This window comes from Nannospalax galili, unplaced genomic scaffold (genome assembly GCF_000622305.1).
Source record: "Nannospalax galili isolate Female #2095 unplaced genomic scaffold, S.galili_v1.0 scaffold639, whole genome shotgun sequence".
NCBI lineage: Eukaryota > Metazoa > Chordata > Mammalia > Rodentia > Spalacidae > Nannospalax > Nannospalax galili.
In genome coordinates this window covers 439,599-451,761 of record NW_008344644.1, presented here as the reverse complement: position 1 = coordinate 451,761, position 12,163 = coordinate 439,599, and the positions used below count along the sequence as shown (strand labels likewise).

Sequence of the window (12,163 nt, the reverse complement as noted above, 5' to 3'; positions counted from 1 at the left end):
ATATTTGTGCATGGGGTAGAGATCACTTATGTTATGATGAGAATATGAATAATTTGTTTTATTAAATACCAATATTACATGTCTCCTAGCCTAAATCATATACTCAGTAATCAATTCTCTCTGAACTAAGCAAAGTAAAACACACAGCAAAGAGCACACCCTACTACACACAAGTAATTCATGTCTACTCACTAAACAGAACTGATAACCTCCAGTTTACATTCATGAATTATTTTTGTCAGTAGTAGCAGATAATGGTATTCTCCTCAAGAACAAAAAATGATTACTAAAAATTTCAGCATTTAAAGGAGAGAATACATACTACACAGTGGTTCTGAATCATGAGCTTAATAAGACCAATTTGGCCAGTTTAATACTTTGGGCAGTGACTAGTTTTTGGGGGCCCTCTGAGGTAGGGGCCTCCTGTGAGTCCCCATTGTCCTCGAGATCAATTATAATGGAGGGACAATTAGATGGAGGGCGGGAGTGTTCTTTAAGAACTTTTTCTCCTTCTTTTAAAAGACTCTTTAAGTCAGGGGAGTGATTATAAACCTTGAGAATATCATTAATCAAATTCCAGTATGAAAAGGCAGAGACTGGGACCTTTTCAGGCCCAAAGGTATTACAGTAATCTTGGAGGCAGTTACCAATGCGCATGCAGTGTTTCTCATCTATAGTTCCTTCTTGGGGGAACCAAGGGCAAAGTTCCCCAATATATTCAAGAAATCTTTTTAAATCTTTCTTTTTAACCCTACTTCCCCGTGTCTTGAGAGAATCTTTAAGACCTTTTATGAATAAATCTTCCTTACTAAATTCTTGTCCCATGATTAATTCCTACCGTATCATCGCAGTGAAGAAATCTCCCTCGAATCTGTATCACAGCTGGGTAAGGCTGTTGTGATTCTTATGCTAGCTGGTGCTTAACCTTCCTCAGGCCACGGTGGCTCAGTGCTGTCCGGATGGGCCCACCCATACAATCAGCGACATTCCAGGGGATCCTGGGGGCTTCAAGCCCCATGTTCTGGGTGCCAGTTGCCCTGGCCTGCAGGGTGGGAGACGGAGACTCGAACTCCCAGGGACCTGGAATGATGGGACAAGAGACACGAAGAATGACAGCAAGACAAAGAACTCTGATCAAGCTGCCAAAGTTTATTTTTCCACGGGGATTCTTATACGGGCTGAAGCGGGAAATTGTCTGGGGAAGGGGAAGGGAAGGTGTTGTCTCAACGGGTTAATGAATGTCCCTAGGATGAGGGGACCTGGTGCCATGGTCTGGTTGCAGGCTAAGGAAATTGGTGGTTGTTCAGGCTTATCTTGAGTCATCGGAAAGGTTGTTTATCTTAGGGGGCAGGGAGGACTGATCAGCAAGTTCTCTGGAGGATGCTTGCCCTGGGGGGCAGGGAGGGCTGCCAGGCAGCGTGGTCTCCCACAATGGCTGTGCAGACAAAAGTTTGTAGCTGCCCTCAACTCAGGCATGTTCTGTCCCTTTGTGGATTTGCAGTGACAATTTTCTGGCAGAGAGCAGCAAAGTCTTAAAGAACAGTTGTCTAATCAACCATCACAAAGTTCAATCAAATGCAGCCCAAGGGCCAATTGTGATCCAAATTTGCCTTCATCGTTGGCTGAGGAGCAGAGCTGCAGACATTACACACAGACTTCTGAGGCTGCTGAGAAGCATGTGTCTGCAAAAATGGGTTTTCAACTGACACCTGCCTGGCAGTCAGCGTGCCACTTACTACACACTAGATGGTTTTGCCTATAGCAGGTTCCCAACATCTTCGTGTCTCAGTTTCCTAATCTATAAAATGGGTATTCTCATACCATTCATCCTGTCGGTTATTTTGAAGACCAAATGAATTACTGAAAATGTGAGATTGTCTAGCCATGGTAAGCACTATGAAGTTTTAGCTGCTATTACCATGCCTACAATAAAGGACAAGAGTTACACACTTAAATACCTCCAGTTACCTGGCTGGTAATTTGAGGGATGTGGATGTGAGTTAGGTAAAGGAGGGCCACTTGCCTTCAGCAGAGATTGTGTGGGAGTAGCTGGGAGTATGGAGGTGGGTCTTGCAAAAAGGCAGCCAGCACTTAGTTGAGCAATGTCCCGTGGCACTCTGGGCCCAGTGTCAATGATCTTACCATGTTTTTTCAACAAAATATGGATGTCAAAAGTTAAATTCCTTATCTTTAAGTATTAGCAATAGATAAACTTTGAGAAATGGAGAGATAAAAATATCCAAGTCTAACCATACCTCCTTGTAGGTTGTTTTTTTAGCCCATAACATTTGCTTAGTGATCTTTGTTAAAGAAATGATGTAAACCTAGGAAAGCAGTGGAAGGCTAATAAAACTGCTCCGCTGCTCCTTTGCCACTAAAGATTAACACAGAATTCTATTCCGATGTAAGCAGAATCTTAAGAACTGAAGATGAGGGGCCTAGGGAGATGACCCCTGGGTTAGGAGCACTTGCCGCTCTTGCAGAGGATGGGAGTTCAGTTCCCAGCACATTGGTCAGCTCACAAGTGCCTGTAACTCCAGCACTAAGGAATCCGATGCCCTCTTCTGACCTCTATGGCGCCCACTTACATGTGTACATAAACGACACATGTACACATACATAAAAATCTTTAATTTTATCAAAAGAACTGAAGATGAGAAAGCCAATCAATCTTCAATAGTTTGTGTTAAGCCATACTTAAACACATGTATGGTCATAACCACAACATGGGAGCAGTATAATGAGAGTTTTAGTCTAGGAAATGGTAGAGTTTGTTTTTCAAAATTTATCTTCAATACAGGAAATATTTTTGTTCACCATAGATAAGAAAGCTTCCCTCTTTTTGGAGACTGATTATGATTGATGGGGTGTTAAGTATAGAAATCATTGTGTTTGTTCGATTGGTGGACAAAAGCGTGAAAGACAGGTGCAAAAATAAAACCTCTTTTGCACCCCGAACTCATTCTTCAGTATAAGTTTTGGTATATACAAGAAGGAATATGACAAGACAGCTCAAAGCAATGGTGTCAGAATGAGATGCATCCCAGGCATCTGGCCTTGGCCTCGGGGCATGCCGTCTCCCAAGAGACTGAATATGTGTGATGGATCACGTGAGGGATCACGTGAGGAACCTTATCACACAAGATGAATATTTACCTGACTATATAGGTGCCACTAGGTTGATCTCAGAATTCTGAACTCAAGACTTGGCAAATAAGAGGGAAAATAACTGGGGAGCAAAGATAGCAGAACTGTGCTCTGCCCCCACACACCGGCAGGGGAGAGCGGAGCTGGCACGGCCACCTAAGCACACTGGAAGCCCACATGAGAAATGATGGAGTTGCACTGGCATGGCTGCCCACAGGGACCAGTGGGACAGAGCCCAGCTGGCCTGCCAACCCACATTCCCTGATGGCACCCAGAGTCAGCTGACTGTCATCATCACCTAGTGACTGTCAAGACCTGGCTCAACAACATGAGGAATCTGAGAAGTCTACAGTTCAGAAGATAAGCTAGAGGACACAGGTGTGAAGCTATGAACCGTCCCAGCTGCCACTCAAAGAATCCTGGCTGGGAGGCCTATAAGCTAACTGCTGCCTGCTGAGAGGATCTAGCTTTTGCTTTTGCCTACAGTAAAACCCCGTGGGGAATCAGCCTGTGGAGAATGCCTTTGTACACAGTGGAGTCATTGTGCTGAGTAAGGACCAGAAACAGCCAAAGTGTAATCTGTGTGCAAGGGCTTCAAATGACTAACTTTGACGAGGAAAATCGAGCGTTTCTGACTGCCGAGAAAAACAGAAATCCCCACTTGACATTCCTAAGCAGTGTGTAAAAGAAGCAGAAATTAAGAGAGAAAATTCCGTTCCAAGAAACCTGGGTGTATTCTGACCTCTGGGTAAGAATTATAGATCACCGACACTCTAATGAGGCATGATTTCTTTGGCACCCAGCTCAGAGGTGTAATGTAAAATGATGGAGATTTTCATTTGCTAATAGAAGATATGAAGTAGGGGTGGTGGTAGGGTGAGGGTGGAGATGGGCTAGGAAGACTGACTATAATAAAAATTCATTGTATGAAATCTTGAATCAATAAATTTTCCCTTATGCTTAAAAAGTATAGAAAATTGTAAAACTGAACCTTTTAAAATATTTTATTATTTTTATTTTATGAATATACTGCCTGTATGTATGTAAGTGCACCCATTTTGTGCACTATCCACAGAGGTCAGAAGAGGGCATTGGATCCCCTAGAACTAGAGTTACAAGTGCTTGTTAGCCACCGTATGGGTGCTGGGAACAGAACCTGGGTCCGCTGCAAGAGCTGCCTGTGCTCTGAACTGCTGAGTCATCTCTCCAGCCTCAAAACTAGACCTCTTATTTTTAATTAGATCCCATTTATAAAGAAATCATTATATACTCAAAGATTGTATTATTTATGGGATGGGATACTACCATTTAGAAGATTTCACTCTACCTGTGTGTATCATAGTAAAAATCTTTTAAAGTGAGAATTTGCAGCTATAAACTTCCACTTAGGAGTACAGCGTTTTCAGGGAGCTGTTCAATGGTCAGAGGTAGTACTGTTTGGCTGGTTGAAGTTGGATCCATTTTATCCTGGGGCCATTATGCTTACTTTCCAAATCTTAGTTACTCAGTTAGGGGTGGGAGCTCATGAACCCCCTCCTACTCTATGCTAGAATGTTGATTGGGCTGATCTTGTGCAGGTAACCACAGCTGCTGTGAGTTCATGAGTGTCCTGTCATGTCCAGAAGACACTGGTTAGCCCCAGTCCTCTCCAATCTCTGGCTCTTACAATCTTTCATTCACTATTTCAAAATGGTCCCTGGGCCTTGGAAGGGGTATGTGATATAGATGTTCCATTTGTAGCTGAGCACTGACACCTGTTTTCTGCACTTTGACCAGTTGTTTCTGTGTTAACCACTATCTACTGCACAAAGAAAGTTCATTGATGAGGTCTGAGAGCTTCACTAGTCTATGGGTAGAAAGATATGAATTTAGAAGATAGTTTGATACTATTTAGCAGAATAATAGTAGTTGACTCACCCCACAGGGCCTGTGAATGCCCCCAACCATGGGTTTTTGGCCAAATTTACAGAAACAAGTATGTGTTTCCATCTGTGTGTGGAGTAGGCCTTAATCCAATTAGAACATTCTTATCACTATACACATGAGAATATTTTGCATAGTAATCATTATTACAGTTCACAGTGTTCACAGCTGTGTAAGACTGCTGATGACTCTTTAAATCCAGCAACCTTGAAGTTCTATGAAAGCTAGCCCAGAAAGAAGGTTCCTGATCAGTACTAACTTGATTCCTCTATGTCCTGTGACCAATGTGTATGATGCCTTCAATAATAGGCTCTTATCAAGTCTGAGTGGGTCCTCAAGAACAATGGCAATAGCCTTTATTGTCTGGGGTTAGGTTTAGGAAATATGTGACCAACAACTGGAGGGGAAGTTTCCCACACTTCGCACTGGGTTTTATATTTGGCAACCTCTGGTTTCTGGAATGAACATTATCCCCTGTGTATGGTAACTCCAATTAAAATAAGTTTCCATATGACTGTATCAACATCCTTAATGTTAGTTATCCCTCTCTCAACTTTGTCCTTTTTCAACATTCCAACCTTTCATCATACTTAAACCTCCCTCTCCCATTACTCTCCTTTCCCGCATCATATCTCTTGTGCTTTACTCTGTACACGCCATTAAGTTCTTTCTTCTTTCTTCCCACCAGTGGCCCCTTTCTAGTTTCCTAGATTTTGCAGATACTCCAAATTAAACAAACAAGCCTAAAGAGTTGATGCAAAGGTCCACATATAAGTGAGAACACTCCACATTTGCCTTTCTCTGAGTGCATTACATCAGTAAGTATAATGTTTTCCTTTTCCAACCATTTACCTACAACTCTTATAAATTCATTTTTATTTATATCTGGACTCCCTTGTATGTAGGCACCACGTTTTCATCCATTCATCAGCTGGTGGACATCTAGGCTATTTCCATGTCCTAGCTCTTGTGAAAAGAGCAGCATTGAACATGGATGAGCAAGTATCTCTGTAGTAGGATATGGAGTCCTTTGGGTGTATGCCCAGGAGTGGTATTGTTGGATCAGATGGGCAATTTATTTTTTGTTATATATGTTAGTACTGATGCAAAGGAAAAGAGAAAAAGAAGAGGTTAGCAATCATGCTGAGACTACTGATAAGTGTTAAGTTGTTAAGTGGGAAGTTGCTGAGAGGGACATATGTAGGAGTGGGAATAATCAAGGCAGAGGAAAAAATAGGGTGAACACGTAAGAGTTTTGATTAATCAATGACTAAAAAGAGGATGTGAAGAAATGTACCCAGAGATGATAAACCAGGTCTGCCTCGCTTCAAGACATATAACAGTGAGCAGGATGGTTATGGAGAAAGGAAGGAAAAAAAGAGAAAAAGAAAGGGTAGAAAGTGCATAAAACAGCAGAAGGTACGCTCAGTAGGGGATTGTAGTGCTAGCCTACAATGTCCTCTTATAGGTACGGAATTTCTGCAGGGGCAGGAGGAGCACTAAAGCAGTAGCAAAGGGGACTTGAAAGGCTAATTTTAAAAACGTGTTTTTAATGTTAAATGTTCACATTTTGGGATTTAGAGCAAGTTTTATCCCACAGGTCATAGTGGCTAACAAACTATCATACTTGCTACTTTGTTGCAAGTATAGTCAACAAAGATTCCTCTTGCTTTTATCTTTCCCTCTAGATGATTTCTGCCTTTACTCTTCTTTCAAAATAACCTTGCATAAAAATCTATTAATGAAAACTCACATGAGAACATTTTACTTGCAAGCTCTTCCCATGTCTGTGTATTAACTTGTTTTCTATGTCATACAGCTGTTCTGTACTTTTCCTTTTAAAAATATTACATTTAGGCTGGAGAGGTGGCTCAGCGGTTACAAGCACTTACTGTTCTTCCAGAGAACCTAGGTTCAGTTCCCAGTACCTACATGACAGCTAACAACTATCTTTAACTACAGTTCCAGAGGATCTGTCTCCTTCTTCTGGCCTCTGCAGGCACTGCATGCATAGATACATGCAGGCAACATACTCATACATATAAAATAAGAAATGAATTTAAAAAATTTTAAAAATATTATTTAGTCATTCTTGAGTAATCTGATTTCATCATATTAGAAATACTTTGAACATGAAAGCATCTACTTGTGTTTTTTACTGTAAGCTTTGTTGAATTTTAGTTTGCTACTGTAAACTTCTTGGAACTGAAATAATTGTAGTCAGGCGCCATGGCACATACCTTTTTCAGGAGGCTGTGACAAAAAGGTCATGGGTCAAGGCTAGTGTAGGCTACACAGGGAAACCTGTCTCCTAAACAACAACAGAAAACCTAGTAGAATATTTTACAACTGTTAGGTTCCAGGAAGTAATAATGTTTCAGAACCAGCCAGTCCTCCTGTGTGAGTATACTCCCCAAAGCAGGGGAGACAGAAGCAAGGCAGCTGGCCCAGGGCTGCAAAGCACAATTACTGGGGACTGTACTTTTAATGCTGTGATGAAATACCCAACAAAAACAACTTAGGGAAGGAAAGGTTTATTTTGGCTTACAGTTTGAGTATTGTGGTAGGGAGTCACAGCGGCAGAGCCAGATCATGTTGCATTGTAGTCAAGAAAAAGGAGGAGGAGGAGGAGGAGGAGGAGGAGGAGGAGCGAGAATTTAGTGCACATTCTCCTTTTTATTATTCAGTCCATAACCCCAGCCATGGAATGGTGTGGCCCACATTTATGGTGTATCTTCACACCTCAACTCAATCTAGAAACTCCCTCACAGCCTTGGTTTCCCTGATGATTCTAAATCTCACTCAGTCTTACTGGTGGATAGTCCTGGGCAGAACTAAGAGCAGGTGGATCCCACATTCTGGGCCAGAAAGGAGAACACATTTATGGATTAGGAGAAAAGTGATTTCATCTCACCTTGAATGTGCCTGTTTTTAATTAAGCTGATATAAAAAAAATCAAGCAAATCCCTGAGCCAGGGGTGGGTTGTAGAATATGATATACAACTCTAAGGATTTTGTGTGTTTCTGGTTTGCTAGGAAACTCTTCAGGGAAACCAGCAGGGGTCCCCCTCAGGTAGCCGTGGAGGTTATGGTTCAAGGTAGCTGCAGCAAGACTAGCTGGAGTCACACAAATGATAATGGAGACAAGAATTCATTTTACTTTATGTTTTTAAAATTTTCTTTTATTGAATTTTTCTGTATTTCATACAGAACATCTTAATCTTAATCATCTTTATACCCCCATCCCCACTGGCACCCTCCCATAGTCCCCCCCCTCCACACCCCACCACTGGAATTCATACATTCTGTCATTTGTGTTAAGGCCTATTGTATCAAGTTAGTGTTCCCGATGGTCCTCAGAGTGACAAAGGGCTTATCTTCACAAGACAATTTTTTTGGTCTTTTTGAGACAGGGTCTCCCTGTAGCCCCACCTATCCTGGAACTCACTATGTAGACCAGGCTGGCCTTGAACTCACAGAGATCTGCCTACCTCTGCCCCTTGAGTGCTGGGATTAAAAGCATCTGTCCACCATGCCTGACTTGCATCTATAATTTTGAGTGAGCTAAAACATCACTATATAAGTGATGTAAAAGCAAATATTGGATCCAGTGTGCAGGAGAAACTCTGGATGATCCTTATAACATTGCCCTGTGACCACCATGTCCCTGGAATTTGTCTGATAGCTTGGGAAGATGAGCAGGTATCAAATGTGGCTAAACTATAAAGGATGGGCAGATGGCACCTTTTCCAGAGGAAAGAGGAATAAAAAAAGAAGTGAGAAAGAAACACATCAGCGGTGTGTATTTCTGTGTACTTCTCAGACTGGAAGCAGGAGCTTGAGTTCTGGGTCCACAGGAAGAAGGTATTAGGGTCCCTTTGACCTGGCCCTTGTGGAACAGATGATGTGCTGGGAGGGAGTTGGTGCAAGGTTGAACTACAGGCTATGAAGACCTGCACGTTGGAACCTTAGCCAGGGAGAAGGGGATTGCCCTTCCAGGGAGGCTAAACACAGGCCCTTTCTAGTGGGAAAGGTGGGACCAACCACTCATTTTCTGAGATTGTTCTGAGCAGGATCAAGGAGCACCTGCCAAGAGGGACAAATGCTAGGCTAGCTCCCTGTGAGCAGGGTTCCTGACACTGTAGGCTGCGAAGGACCTACTGAAGCATGACCCACACTTCCTGTGCACGAAGATTTTGTTTTCCTGAAACTTGAAGAACAAATGCATCTTTATCGTTGGTATTTCTGTCACTGCCTCTTCATTCCTTGCCCGAGGTAACTGATCCTGTGTTCTGCACTCTGAAGGCTGTTCTGTGGATGGTGGGGAGGTGGGCTAGTGGCCTCTGCATCCCTGCCACCACTGTTCAGCAGGAACGTGGAGCGTTCACCGTGCCACCCTTCTTGGCCCATATTTAGATGAGAATAATTCCAACCCTCATTCTAGAGGAGAAAAATTTCCTGGCCCTCAAAATTATTATAAATTTTTATTTTTATTTGTTTTTATTTTATGTATATGAGTGTTATTCCTACATGTATGTAAGTGCACGGGTGTCCTTCAGTGCCATGGAGGCCAGAAGAGGATGTTGGATCCTTTGGAACTGGAGTTATGGACAGTTGTTAGTGGCCATGTGGATGCTGGAATTCGAATCCCGGTCCTTTGCAAGAACAGCCAGTGCTCTTATCTGCTGAGTCATTTCTCCAGCCCCTGGCCCTCAAAATTATTACCAATCCTTAAAACTCTTAGCCAATTTGTACACATTTATTATTAATATTTATTAATGAAATAACAGTTTATTTATTTATTAATGAATAACAGTTGTGCTTTGCACACATGCCCTCAGGCATCATAAAATGAACATGCTGGCTACATGCCACTCAAGACCTTTGGCTGCTACAAATGGCTAGCATTATGTTGTTGGTCAGAAAATCCAAACAGTAGATTCTAGAGTTTGAGAGACCATGGAGTACAATGCTCAACTGCATGCTATGCCTAGCGGAGTCCACCTAAAAGGCTCAATTCTACTAATGGTTTGGATGGTGAGCCCAGGGTTTCTACTAGAGACCATTTGCCTAAGAGGAGTGGATTGCCACTGGCTGTTCATTTGCAATGTTGTGATAATAGCAACACTGCAGTCTGGGGGCACTTAAATTATTACATTAAAAGATAAATTACATTTAAAATTTAATACTAATATAAATTCTTCTGTAAAAGAGTTTGATAAATAAGTCATTTTGCTTTTTCAGTTGTTTTCGATACTAAAGTATAACAACTTTTCTACTTGTATCAGTCTCTGCTCTGAGATCACAGCAACACTGTGAAGACAACAGGGCAGAGTGATGGCTTGCAACTCCTGGAAAGAATTTCATTGCCTTCTAATGAGTGCCTCTCTGATGAATAGGCATACTGTTTATTGTGCGTTCCTTTATCTTTTATTACTAGATGCAAATTGCATTGATTCTCATGTAGTACTGATGTAATTAGGAGCAACATCCATATACAAAGAGATGGAGGGTGCTGATTGACTCGAAGATGGGTACATCAAGCAGGCTGCCTGCCCATTATATTCTCTGCTTAATGCTTATGGACTGTCAGAAGGCCCTGGGGTTATTTTGCTACTGCACTGGTTTTTACATGGTCTTTAGAACAATTGTGAACCAAGCATACACAATCTACGAATGAAATTCTAGTCTGAGTGTATTGTACTGATCTGATTATGAATTCACAGAAACAATAAAAAGTGTAATTTGTCAAAGAGAAGTAATTACGTTCTGGCTGTTAGCATATGCAGTTTGGTTCTTGGATAGTTTTACATGGAGTTTTCATGCACTAACAAATATGAAAAGAAGTTTCATTGAAATACCTTCTTCAGAGCTGATAAAGTAGAATTACTTATGAAAGTGTTTGGTTCTTCTTTCAAGGATGTGACTCTTGGTAGATTAACCATGGTCCAGTGGATGGTCCTACACTGTGGGACATTTGGGGACACAAATTAGGCCTTTATATAGATAATAGAGTACATTAAATTGGGCATGGGGGTAGTAAGGGGAGGTGCAGATAAGGGAGGAGATCTAAGGACAGTCAAGATATATTGTATGAAAACTACAAAAATATAATAAAAAATTAAACTTGGAAAAAAGAAGAAACTGTTGAGTTCTTGTTATAGAAAAGGAGAGCTTTATAAAGATCTGCTCGCATAAGGCTTTACAGTTTGTTAAGCTGAAAGCTCATTCAGCAGAGATTTTTCAGCAGTTATATTATGCCATTACTGATTTTATTAACAAATGCCTGCTAACTTATGTTTTGTCAAACTAATGTATTGAGAGAAAGAAAATAATTGAAACCCGCATGTATCTTCCAGAGGACATGGAGCATTGCTACTTTGAGATTTTAAGAATCTAGCTGCTGGCTGCAGAGACAGCTCAGTGGTCAAGAGCACTTGCTGCTTTTGCAGAGGACCCCAGCTGAGTTCCCAGAACTCATGTTGGGTGACTCACAGCTGTCTCTAACTTCAATTCCAAGGGTTCTGGCTCCCTCTTCTGGCCTCTGCAGGCACCTGCACACACATGGTACATATACAGACAAGCAGATACACAGACATAAATAAAAAAAATCTAGCCTCCTAATCTAAGGAACTGTGGTGGTTTGAATGAAAATGTCCTTCATAGATTCCAAGTATTTAGACAGTTTGTCCCCTGATGGTGGTGCTGTTTTGAGCAGTTTAAGAAGGTGTGGCTATCCTGGAGGAAGCACATCACTGGGCGTGAGCTCAGAGAGTTCTTAAGTCTTGCCAGATCTCCTGTTGCTCTCTTGCTTCCTGTGCCTGCTTGATGATGTGAGAGCTTAGCTTCTGCTGCTCCTGCTCCAGCCACCTCCAGCCACCATGCCTCCCTGCCATGATGAGCGGCAATTCCCCTGAAACCATAAGCTCAAATAAAACTCTTCCTTTTATAACTAGTTTTGGTCAGTGTTTCTATCACAGCAACAGAAAAGTGACTAATACAGTAATATAGCTTTAACTGTTGATTTAAAATGCTTGTCTTCCATGTAACCAATGCCTTTCCTGAGAGTACTTCTAACTTTCCTAAAATATAT

At 41.7% G+C, this 12,163-nt stretch overlaps 1 pseudogene; it reads left to right on the top strand.

Annotated features, from left to right (window-relative positions):
* The first annotated feature begins 2,883 nt into the window (after nt 1-2,883).
* On the top strand, nt 2,884-3,002 carry LOC115071674 (annotated as a pseudogene).
* The last annotated feature ends 9,161 nt before the right edge of the window (nt 3,003-12,163 follow it).